Genomic DNA, 11,954 nt, shown 5'->3' on the forward strand with positions numbered 1-11,954 from the left:
GAAGTTCTTGCAGGTGACATCTAACGTCAAATGAGCAAACCGGCTTACCACAGCTACGGTCCTCTGGCAGTCTGAAAGCTTTGCGCACAAGCCGGATGCTAAGCGCCTTCCTGTGCCTTTTGGCAGTGCTCGTGCATTGCCAGCACTAGGCGGGAATGGTCACTATCCCGCACACACGTTTCGTTGTGCCCGTTGCCAAGCGCTCTGGAGCACTGTTTATGACGAAAGCGGAACACCTCTTGCCGTTCCATTCTCAGAGCTCCTGAGTTAAGCAACCTGCGACTCTTGGCGCGAATGCCAGTGGAAAACATTTCCAATGCGTCTGGCAAATAGAAACTGAACCGGGGGATCGCTTTTGTCTGGAGCTGGCACCTGCGCCTTCCGCACACTCAGATTTGCCGCACATTCCAATGGCCAAGCTCCTTCTTAGGCAAGTTGAAAGCAGCTGTCAGAAGGCTGTGCTCCTTGTCAGATGGAAGCAGCAGCAGGCACAGAGGAGTTTGGCAAGCACTAAAGAGCCACAGAAGAGCGTGGCCTAGCAAAATGGGCCAGGAAAAAGCATTTGCTACATGTGCCCTTGTTGTCGCCTAACAACGGGTAGCAGCATAAACCAGATGCGGGTGAAGTTCTTGCAGGTGACATCTAACGTCAAATGAGCAAACCGGCTTACCACAGCTACGGTCCTCTGGCAGTCTGAAAGCTTTGCGCACAAGCCGGATGCTAAGCGCCTTCCTGTGCCTTTTGGCAGTGCTCGTGCATTGCCAGCACTAGGCGGGAATGGTCACTATCCCGCACACACGTTTCGTTGTGCCCGTTGCCAAGCGCTCTGGAGCACTGTTTATGACGAAAGCGGAACACCTCTTGCCGTTCCATTCTCAGAGCTCCTGAGTTAAGCAACCTGCGACTCCTGGCGCGAATGCCAGTGGAAAACATTTCCAATGCGTCTGGCAAATAGAAACTGAACCGGGGGATCGCTTTTGTCTGGAGCTGGCACCTGCGCCTTCCGCACACTCAGATTTGCCGCACATTCCAATGGCCAAGCTCCTTCTTAAGCAAGTTGAAAGCAGCTGTCAGAAGGCTGTGCTCCTTGTCAGATGGAAGCAGCAGCAGGCACAGAGGAGTTTGGCAAGCACTAAAGAGCCACAGAAGAGCGTGGCCTAGCAAAATGGGCCAGGAAAAAGCATTTGCTACATGTGCCCTTGTTGTCGCCTAACAACGGGTAGCAGCATAAACCAGATGCGGGTGAAGTTCTTGCAGGTGACATCTAACGTCAAATGAGCAAACCGGCTTACCACAGCTACGGTCCTCTGGCAGTCTGAAAGCTTTGCGCACAAGCCGGATGCTAAGCGCCTTCCTGTGCCTTTTGGCAGTGCTCGTGCATTGCCAGCACTAGGCGGGAATGGTCACTATCCCGCACACACGTTTCGTTGTGCCCGTTGCCAAGCGCTCTGGAGCACTGTTTATGACGAAAGCGGAACACCTCTTGCCGTTCCATTCTCAGAGCTCCTGAGTTAAGCAACCTGCGACTCTTGGCGCGAATGCCAGTGGAAAACATTTCCAATGCGTCTGGCAAATAGAAACTGAACCGGGGGATCGCTTTTGTCTGGAGCTGGCACCTGCGCCTTCCGCACACTCAGATTTGCCGCACATTCCAATGGCCAAGCTCCTTCTTAGGCAAGTTGAAAGCAGCTGTCAGAAGGCTGTGCTCCTTGTCAGATGGAAGCAGCAGCAGGCACAGAGGAGTTTGGCAAGCACTAAAGAGCCACAGAAGAGCGTGGCCTAGCAAAATGGGCCAGGAAAAAGCATTTGCTACATGTGCCCTTGTTGTCGCCTAACAACGGGTAGCAGCATAAACCAGATGCGGGTGAAGTTCTTGCAGGTGACATCTAACGTCAAATGAGCAAACCGGCTTACCACAGCTACGGTCCTCTGGCAGTCTGAAAGCTTTGCGCACAAGCCGGATGCTAAGCGCCTTCCTGTGCCTTTTGGCAGTGCTCGTGCATTGCCAGCACTAGGCGGGAATGGTCACTATCCCGCACACACGTTTCGTTGTGCCCGTTGCCAAGCGCTCTGGAGCACTGTTTATGACGAAAGCGGAACACCTCTTGCCGTTCCATTCTCAGAGCTCTGAAGCCATAAAATAGATAGCCTTCGAGAAATAATGGGTTAAAACATAGAATATGAAGGGAACATCTGGAAGTAATAAACACAACGACAGGAGGGAAAGAGAAGGATAAAAAAATCACCGGACTAAGCGTAATTTAAGCCGAAGCTAAAGCATGCCTAATGTCAATATGATAAGTTGGCCCTAGGAGGTTGGGAACTCGGCCAACTACACCGGGAAAGGACCAAATTTGGAAAGAAGTTCAAAAGTTTAAGGAGGAAGACTCCTCGGAGACCCTCGCCCACGATGAAGGCCGACCGGAACGACCCCCGAAAAGATCCTCAAAATAGAAGTTTCCGCCCACGCCCCGCCTACGGCACGCCCCATATGAATATGCATTGATATGATGTAATCCCAAACCTAAACTGTATAAAAGGCATGCTTTTGTTGTAAGACTTTGGAAAACTCCCTTTAGAGATTTCCCCAACGTGCACATTGCTAATAAAATACCTCCTGTCTATCTGACTTAAACTGCATCTCTTAGACAGTTATTCATCGCCTTTTGGGGCAAAATTCGGCATCAGTTCTGGCGACCCAGGTGGGACGAAACAGGAGACTCAGACTTTGAGGGGTTCCCTCCGAAGAGCCGGTCCGGGGCCGGGACCCTCTGGGGCCCCTGACGGATTTTTGTCAGAAGAGACTCCCCTCCCGGACCAGCGCTCTTCGGCAGAGGAAGGATTCCCTGCATCTCCTGCTCCAATTAAGAGGTATTTTTAATTGTTTATTGGTTTTGGTTTAAAGCGCTTTATTGGGACACGGGGGTCAGACGTGACCACCGAAGGGTAAACCAGGGGACGCCCTGGTAAAAATCCCTAATTGGTACCATTTGTGTTCGATATCTCGGACATCATAGGTTTTGGTACTATTGGTGTTTGTCCCTAATTGGTACCATTTGTGTTCGATATCTCGGACATCATAGGTTTTGGTACTATTGGTGTTTGTCCCTAATTGGTACCATTTGTGTTCGATATCTCGGACATCATAGGTTTTGGTACTATTGGTGTTTGTCCCTAATTGGTACCATTTGTGTTCGATATCTCGGACATCATAGGTTTTGGTACTATTGGTGTTTGTCCCTAATTGGTACCATTTGTGTTCGATATCTCGGACATCATAGGTTTTGGTACCATTGGTGTTTGTATGTGTTTTGTGTGTTCGTTTTATGTGTTTGTTGCAAAGTTTTATAGGAGACATCTTGTCACTCTTTATGTAATAGATTGAAACGCGCATTGTGCTGTCTACGTGCCTTGAATTTGGGAAGCCGGTACTTCACAGTTTGAGGGCGACTTTTTTTTGTGACAAAACCTGGTAAAACAATTTTATTTTATAAGTGTGTGTTGTATGTGAGGGTGAGTGAGACGCAGCGTAGCTGCGAAGCGAGAGGGAGTCCTGCTCCGCATTTCCTGTTCTTCGCGAGAAGCCAGGTCGGAAACGGACGAAGCGATTGAGATTGTGTGCATGAAGTGTTAAAATATATCAGCATATCGTGGTTGCGAGAGAGGGACTGTTTCGGTTAACAGAAAACGCAGATACAGGGGATAGTCATGGGAGGTCAACAGAGTAAGGACGTAAATATGAAAACCCCCTTAGGGTGCATCCTAAAGCATTGGAAGGACCTGGGAGGGAGTCCGGGGTTGGAAGGAGGGCAGCCCATTAAAATCAGAGATTGACGGGAGAAAAAAACAGCCCTCAGGGACTAGATAGTCCACAGGGGTCAGGGAGCTACATGAATGCTGACAGCCCACCCACACTGGAGGTTGAGGGGGAGGAAGGCAGTGGGTCAGAAGCAGAGAGCCGAAGGGAGGCACGTAGCATACCCGAGCTCAGTCCATATGGAGATAGCAACACCTCCAGAAATGGAGGCGTCTGTAGAATGGAAACCAGTGCACCAAGGACTGGGGATAAAAGCAATTCACCGGGAGGCGACGTCCCTAAATTGAGATACAGCAAGAAGAATGATAATGAGGCATACGAAAGGGAGGCAGAGAGTAACTCACAGAAACTGAACATAGTAATTCAGATAGAGGATAAGAGAAGTGGAGGGGGAGCAGAGGATGAGAGGAACCGCAGCCCGGGACAGGATAAGAGCTGGCAGATACAAAAGAGGCGACAGACGCAGGATGAGAATCGGATGGATTGTGTGATAGAGATAGGAGAGGAAAATGAAGAGCAGGAAGGGGGAAAGAAGAAAGAGAAGAGAAAGAATAGGGAAAGCATTGAGGCACAGGAAGAAAATCCCGGGGAGGGGACCAGTCACTCGTATTACACCAGATCTGTGGCACGGGGGGAAGCAAAGCAAGGGGAGAAAGGGAATCGCACGATAGCTCCTCTCCGACAAGTTATGCCAGTAGTAGGGGAAAAGACTAGAGTAAAGGTGCCATTCTCGACGAGTGATTTGAGCAATTGGAGGGATGAGGCAAGGAACTTCAGGAGGAATCCAGAGGGAGTAGCAAAGAGGTTTGAACTAATGGCAAAGAACTTAGATATTGATTGGGAGGATATAGAAGTGATGTTGTCAGAGTTGACAGATACGGAAAGGGAACTCGTATTGGAAACGGGGAGGCGACATGCCCAACTATTATCGGGGAGACTAGAAGATAATTTTCCCAACAGTAAACCAGAGTGGGACCCGGGCAACGCGGAACACTATCAACGGCTAGTGCAGTATAGAGCTAGGGGAGGGTAAAAAGGAATTAGACTTTTTGATTGATACGGGAGCAACCTTTTCGGTTTTAAATCAAGAATTTGTACCTAAAAGTGATGAATTTGTGCAAGTTGTGGGAGCAACAGGCCAACCAGAAAAGGCTTACTTTTGAAACCCATTAAATACAAAATTGGGAAGCAAATGGGAATTCATCAGTTCCTGTATTTACCAAATTCACCAAAACCCCTACTAGGGAGAGACTTATTGGAGAACTTGGGGGCCGTAATAAAGTTTAACAAAGACCAATTGGAGTTTCAAGTAAATGAAGAACAACTGATTACAGCTCTAAGCCTAACGATCAGTTGTGTGGAGCCTAAACCTGAAAGCCACAATTTCGAGCAAATCCTGAGCAAGATGTACCCATTGGTGTGGGCTACTGATATACCTGGAAAATCAAAACAAGCAGCACCGATTGTCGTTGAACTTAAAGCTGGGACAAAACCGGTGAGAAAGAAACAATACCCTCTGAGGATAGAAGATAGGAAAGGGATTGAGCCCACAATCAGAAGGTTTATGGAACTGGGGTTATTGGTAGAATGCGAATCAGATTTTAATACACCAATCCTGCCAGTCAAGAAACCTAATGGAACCTATAGGTTAGTCCAGGATCTGAGAGCAGTAAATGAAATAACTAAGGCATTGCATCCGGTAGTTGCTAACCCATACACGCTTTTGACCAGACTGAAGGAGAATTTGGCCTGGTTCACCGTATTAGATTTAAAAGACGCGTTCTTTTGCCTCCCCTTAGCTCTCGAGAGTCAAAAGATTTTTGCCTTTGAGTGGGAATCTGTAGACAGTGGAAGAAAGACCCAACTCACCTGGACAGTGTTGCCCCAAGGGTGGTGCAATTCCCCTACGGTTTTTGGGAATCAGTTAGCCAAGGAACTAGAACAGTGGGAAAGGCCGCTGGGAGATGGCACCCTTCTGCAGTACGTAGACGACCTCCTAATAGCAACAGTGACAGAGGAAGAATGCATTGAATGGACCATTTCCTTGCTGAATTTCCTGGGTTTAAATGGATATCGAGTCTCTCGACAGAAAGCACAGCTGGTACAGACACAAGTGGTGTACCTGGGATACGAAGTCTCCAGAGGACAGCGATCCCTGGGAGCAGCTAGGAAAGAGGCCATCTGCCAGATGCCCAAACCAGAGACGGTGAGAGATCTGCGCGCCTTTTTGGGGATGACAGGTTGGTGTCGGTTATGGATCTACCAGTACGGGATACTCGCTAAACCACTGTATGATTTGTTGAAGGAGGCTAAGAGCATCCTAGTTTGGACTCCCGAGGCAGAAGAAGCCTTCAAGAAGCTGAAGATGGAACTAATGAGAGCACCAGCCTTAGGTCTCCCAGACGTATCAAAACCATTCTGGCTGTTCTCCCACGAACGACAAGGGATGGCCTTAGGAGTCCTAGCACAGCAGCTGGGACCGCACAAGAGAGCTGTGGCCTACTTCTCTAAGCGATTGGATGAAGTAAGCAAAGGATGGCCAGGCTGTCTGAGGGCAGTGGCCGCAGTGATAATTAACATAGAAGAGGCCAGGAAGCTCACGCTGGGCCAAAAGGTGACTGTACTAGTATCCCACACCGTGTCAGCTGTGCTGGAACAGAAAGGCAACCATTGGTTGTCGCCTTCCAGATTCCTAAAATACCAGGCCGTTCTGGCTGAATCAGATGACGTAACCATTCAGGTAACTAACATTGTGAACCCAGCTTCATTTCTAGAAGGAAGAGCCCCGGCAGAACCCATCGAACACGACTACCTGGAGACAATTGAAGCTGTCTATTCCAGTCGCCCGGACCTCAAAGAAGAGCCGTTCGAAGATGCGGACAACTGGTTCTCAGATGGCAGCAGCTTCGTGAAGCAAGGAGTAAGAATGGCTGGTTATGCGGTCACTACTACAGAAAGGGTAATTGAGTCGAACCCCTTACCCACAGGAACTTCAGCCCAGAAGGCAGAACTGATAGCTCTGACTCGAGCTCTGGAATTGGCAGAGAATATGCAAATCAATATATGGACAGACTCTAAATATGCCTTTTCTGTTGTACATGCTCATGGGGCCATCTGGAAAGAAAGAGGACTGTTGACTACACAAGGAAAAACAGTCAAACATGCAGAAGAGGTTCTGCGATTGCTAGAGGCGGTCCAACTCCCAGCTCAAGTGGCCATAATGCATTGTAAGGGACATCTGAAAGGCAATACTATTCCAGAAATAGGAAATAGAAAGGCAGATACAGAGGCCAAATTGGCTGCCACAAAGTCTAGGGAAGTGGGAATAATGGCCCTAATACCAGGAGACCTGGATATCAGTATCAAGCCAGATTACCAGGAATCAGACCATAAATGGATTCAAAGAAATAAGGGCAAAATATTAGAAAATGGTTAGGGTCAATTGGAAACAGGACAGTTAGTAGTACCAGGAAATGTGATGTGGCAGTTTGTAAAAGCAGAACATGAGAAGGCCCATTGGGGTTTGGATCCGCTTTACCAATATTTGCAAACCAGGATAGCAGGACCGAAATTATTTACTACTATAAAGCACGTAACATCCCAGTGCGAACGGTGCCTGAGAAATAACCCGAATACGAGAACCAAGATACACCAAGGAGCCATAAGTCGAGGTAAATTCCCAGGTGAAGTATGGCAAATTGATTTTTCTGAGCTCCCAAGAAAAGGGGGGCTCCGATATTTGTTGGTATTAACTGATACATTTTCTGGGTGGCCTGAAGCATTCCCTTGCAGGACAAACAAGGAAAGAGAAGTGACCGAAATACTGTTGAATGAAATCATTCCGCGGTTTGGGGTACCGAAGAGTATTACCTCGGATAGGGGTACACACTTCTGTGCGAAAGTGGTGAGAGCAATAAGCAAAGCATTATGGTATCAAGCCTTGCCTATTGCTCTGCTGAGGCTGAGAGTCAAACCAAGGTCAAAAGAGAAGCTAAGCCCATTCGAAATCCTGTATGGTAGACCTTATGCTATGCAAGTTGTAAACGGGGATGCCATAGGCCAAATCGGTAACCGGTACATTTATGATTATGTAATTACAGTGGGGAAACAATTGGATAAGAATGCTACCGTGGTAATAGAGCACCAACCTAAACAACCTGATTGTAAATTGCATCCGTTTAACCCCGGTGATTGGGTGTATGTTAAGAATCTTTTAGGAAAACCCCTACAAGAGAAGTGGGAAGGACCTTTCCAAGTGCTGCTGACTACCTTCACCGCGGTCCGGATCAAGGAGCGACCTACGTGGATTCATTACTCGCGGGTCAAGAAAGCTCCAGAGAGTAAACAAGAGGAACGGACATCATGATCTTGACTTCACCTCAAGCCCTTTCAACCCTGATCATTGGACTCTCGATAAGTATAGTTCTTCCCCGAGACTCTGACCCGATAGATCCATGGTCTCACGCACACCAGTGTATCCACCCGGAATGGGGAGCGAAGGGACCCTATTTCGAGGTATATGCCCTACGTAACAATCAGCCATACGCAAGTAAATTATGGCATCAATCTTCCATGGTAGCATACAAGGGAGACCAAATCCAAATTGGGTGTCGAGAGCTTGACTCAGTGGAAGGAAGAACAAAGCAGCTAGTATTGACAATTCGATCCTTGGGGAAGTCAGCATCCGAACATAACTTAATTACCTTTAGTCCGGTAAAAATGGGTAAGCCCACTATTTGGAGGCAGCAAAAGGGCCCAATTTCATGTCGGTGGAGTGATTTCCGGGAAGATCCAACCGGATCACAGCCCCAAAGACTTGCCCCAAGAAACCACTCCACCAGCGGAATGCAAACAATGTTTGGGCCAGTTATGATTATATCAAAAATAAGTGGCAATCGGTTAGCACAGAAGCATGTATTCCTAGAGGACAGCTAGGCTATGTTTGCGAAAACGCTGTAGTAGAAGCAGAAGATTTATGCTTAGATGCTGAGAATAGAGTGTGCACCTTTGAAGTGCTTTTGCGTAATCGAACACAGTCACAAGTTTACTATATAGGGAATGGATGTGCTTGCGTACGGACAGCCTGTGACAATGTCACTATAGATAATTGCCAAGAGGAAACTAACAATACTAACTTTTGTGTATGCAACTTTACCAAAATAGTGGGTTGCGATTTTCATTATACTGTCCCAATAACTACTCAACAGCTAATTAACACAGATTTTAACCTGCATCGAGAAATACCAGAATTGCAAATAGGGATGGATGTCAAAATTCTCAAAGCAATGCTCGCACACCCTAAAGTAAAGGAATTGGTGCAAAGAGTGAATCAAACAACTACACGGATGGTATGGCAGGTAGAACATGATTCAGAAAGAATAAAGAATGTCCTCACCGAAGTAGAACAAGTAGGCCAGCATCATTGGTGGGATATCTTCACAGGATTTTCCCCAACAGCCACACAGGTTTTCAATTACCTGGTGCCCCCAATGATATTGGTAGTTGGAGCCTTGTTGGTTTTAACTTTTACAAATATTTTTATGTGGTGGAAGCTAAGGATCATAATGAAAAGGACCCAAATGGTTTGGGCTATGGTACGAGCGCATCAGCGCTCTTAGGATTAGACATCAGCACTCTTAGGATCAGACCTTGACGAAAGAATTCGTAAGTCATAAGAAAAGGGGGGAATGAAGCCATAAAATAGATAGCCTTCGAGAAATAATGGGTTAAAACATAGAATATGAAGGGAACATCTGGAAGTAATAAACACAACGACAGGAGGGAAAGAGAAGGATAAAAAAATCACCGGACTAAGCGTAATTTAAGCCGAAGCTAAAGCATGCCTAATGTCAATATGATAAGTTGGCCCTAGGAGGTTGGGAACTCGGCCAACTACACCGGGAAAGGACCAAATTTGGAAAGAAGTTCAAAAGTTTAAGGAGGAAGACTCCTCGGAGACCCTCGCCCACGATGAAGGCCGACCGGAACGACCCCCGAAAAGATCCTCAAAATAGAAGTTTCCGCCCACGCCCCGCCTACGGCACGCCCCATATGAATATGCATTGATATGATGTAATCCCAAACCTAAACTGTATAAAAGGCATGCTTTTGTTGTAAGACTTTGGAAAACTCCCTTTAGAGATTTCCCCAACGTGCACATTGCTAATAAAATACCTCCTGTCTATCTGACTTAAACTGCATCTCTTAGACAGTTATTCATCGCCTTTTGGGGCAAAATTCGGCATCAGCTCCTGAGTTAAGCAACCTGCGACTCCTGGCGCGAATGCCAGTGGAAAACATTTCCAATGCGTCTGGCAAATAGAAACTGAACCGGGGGATCGCTTTTGTCTGGAGCTGGCACCTGCGCCTTCCGCACACTCAGATTTGCCGCACATTCCAATGGCCAAGCTCCTTCTTAAGCAAGTTGAAAGCAGCTGTCAGAAGGCTGTGCTCCTTGTCAGATGGAAGCAGCAGCAGGCACAGAGGAGTTTGGCAAGCACTAAAGAGCCACAGAAGAGCGTGGCCTAGCAAAATGGGCCAGGAAAAAGCATTTGCTACATGTGCCCTTGTTGTCGCCTAACAACGGGTAGCAGCATAAACCAGATGCGGGTGAAGTTCTTGCAGGTGACATCTAACGTCAAATGAGCAAACCGGCTTACCACAGCTACGGTCCTCTGGCAGTCTGAAAGCTTTGCGCACAAGCCGGATGCTAAGCGCCTTCCTGTGCCTTTTGGCAGTGCTCGTGCATTGCCAGCACTAGGCGGGAATGGTCACTATCCCGCACACACGTTTCGTTGTGCCCGTTGCCAAGCGCTCTGGAGCACTGTTTATGACGAAAGCGGAACACCTCTTGCCGTTCCATTCTCAGAGCTCCTGAGTTAAGCAACCTGCGACTCTTGGCGCGAATGCCAGTGGAAAACATTTCCAATGCGTCTGGCAAATAGAAACTGAACCGGGGGATCGCTTCTGTCTGGAGCTGGCACCTGCGCCTTCCGCACACTCAGATTTGCCGCACATTCCAATGGCCAAGCTCCTTCTTAGGCAAGTTGAAAGCAGCTGTCAGAAGGCTGTGCTCCTTGTCAGATGGAAGCAGCAGCAGGCACAGAGGAGTTTGGCAAGCACTAAAGAGCCACAGAAGAGCGTGGCCTAGCAAAATGGGCCAGGAAAAAGCATTTGCTACATGTGCCCTTGTTGTCGCCTAACAACGGGTAGCAGCATAAACCAGATGCGGGTGAAGTTCTTGCAGGTGACATCTAACGTCAAATGAGCAAACCGGCTTACCACAGCTACGGTCCTCTGGCAGTCTGAAAGCTTTGCGCACAAGCCGGATGCTAAGCGCCTTCCTGTGCCTTTTGGCAGTGCTCGTGCATTGCCAGCACTAGGCAAGAATGGTCACTATCCCGCACACACGTTTCGTTGTGCCCGTTGCCAAGCGCTCTGGAGCACTGTTTATGACGAAAGCGGAACACCTCTTGCCGTTCCATTCTCAGAGCTCCTGAGTTAAGCAACCTGCGACTCTTGGCGCGAATGCCAGTGGAAAACATTTCCAATGCGTCTGGCAAATAGAAACTGAACCGGGGGATCGCTTTTGTCTGGAGCTGGCACCTGCGCCTTCCGCACACTCAGATTTGCCGCACATTCCAATGGCCAAGCTCCTTCTTAGGCAAGTTGAAAGCAGCTGTCAGAAGGCTGTGCTCCTTGTCAGATGGAAGCAGCAGCAGGCACAGAGGAGTTTGGCAAGCACTAAAGAGCCACAGAAGAGCGTGGCCTAGCAAAATGGGCCAGGAAAAAGCATTTGCTACATGTGCCCTTGTTGTCGCCTAACAACGGGTAGCAGCATAAACCAGATGCAGGTGAAGTTCTTGCAGGTGACATCTAACGTCAAATGAGCAAACCGGCTTACCACAGCTACGGTCCTCTGGCAGTCTGAAAGCTTTGCGCACAAGCCGGATGCTAAGCGCCTTCCTGTGCCTTTTGGCAGTGCTCGTGCATTGCCAGCACTAGGCGGGAATGGTCACTATCCCGCACACACGTTTCGTTGTGCCCGTTGCCAAGCGCTCTGGAGCACTGTTTATGACGAAAGCGGAACACCTCTTGCCGTTCCATTCTCAGAGCTCCTGAGTTAAGCAACCTGCGA

The 11,954-nt window shown here is 48.2% G+C and overlaps 1 long non-coding RNA gene across 1 annotated transcript; it reads left to right on the forward strand.

The window, feature by feature from the left end:
• Positions 1 to 2,660: 2,660 nt before the first annotated feature.
• Positions 2,661 to 8,983, forward strand: LOC131590444 (uncharacterized). The gene is made up of 3 exons (XR_009280086.1): positions 2,661 to 2,871; positions 3,381 to 3,472; positions 8,025 to 8,983. It is a non-coding gene; the product is annotated as an uncharacterized LOC131590444 (long non-coding RNA).
• The last annotated feature ends 2,971 nt before the right edge of the window (positions 8,984 to 11,954 follow it).

The sequence above is a fragment of the Poecile atricapillus genome, chromosome 33 (assembly GCF_030490865.1).
Source record: "Poecile atricapillus isolate bPoeAtr1 chromosome 33, bPoeAtr1.hap1, whole genome shotgun sequence".
In the NCBI taxonomy this organism is placed as follows: Eukaryota; Metazoa; Chordata; class Aves; order Passeriformes; family Paridae; genus Poecile; species Poecile atricapillus.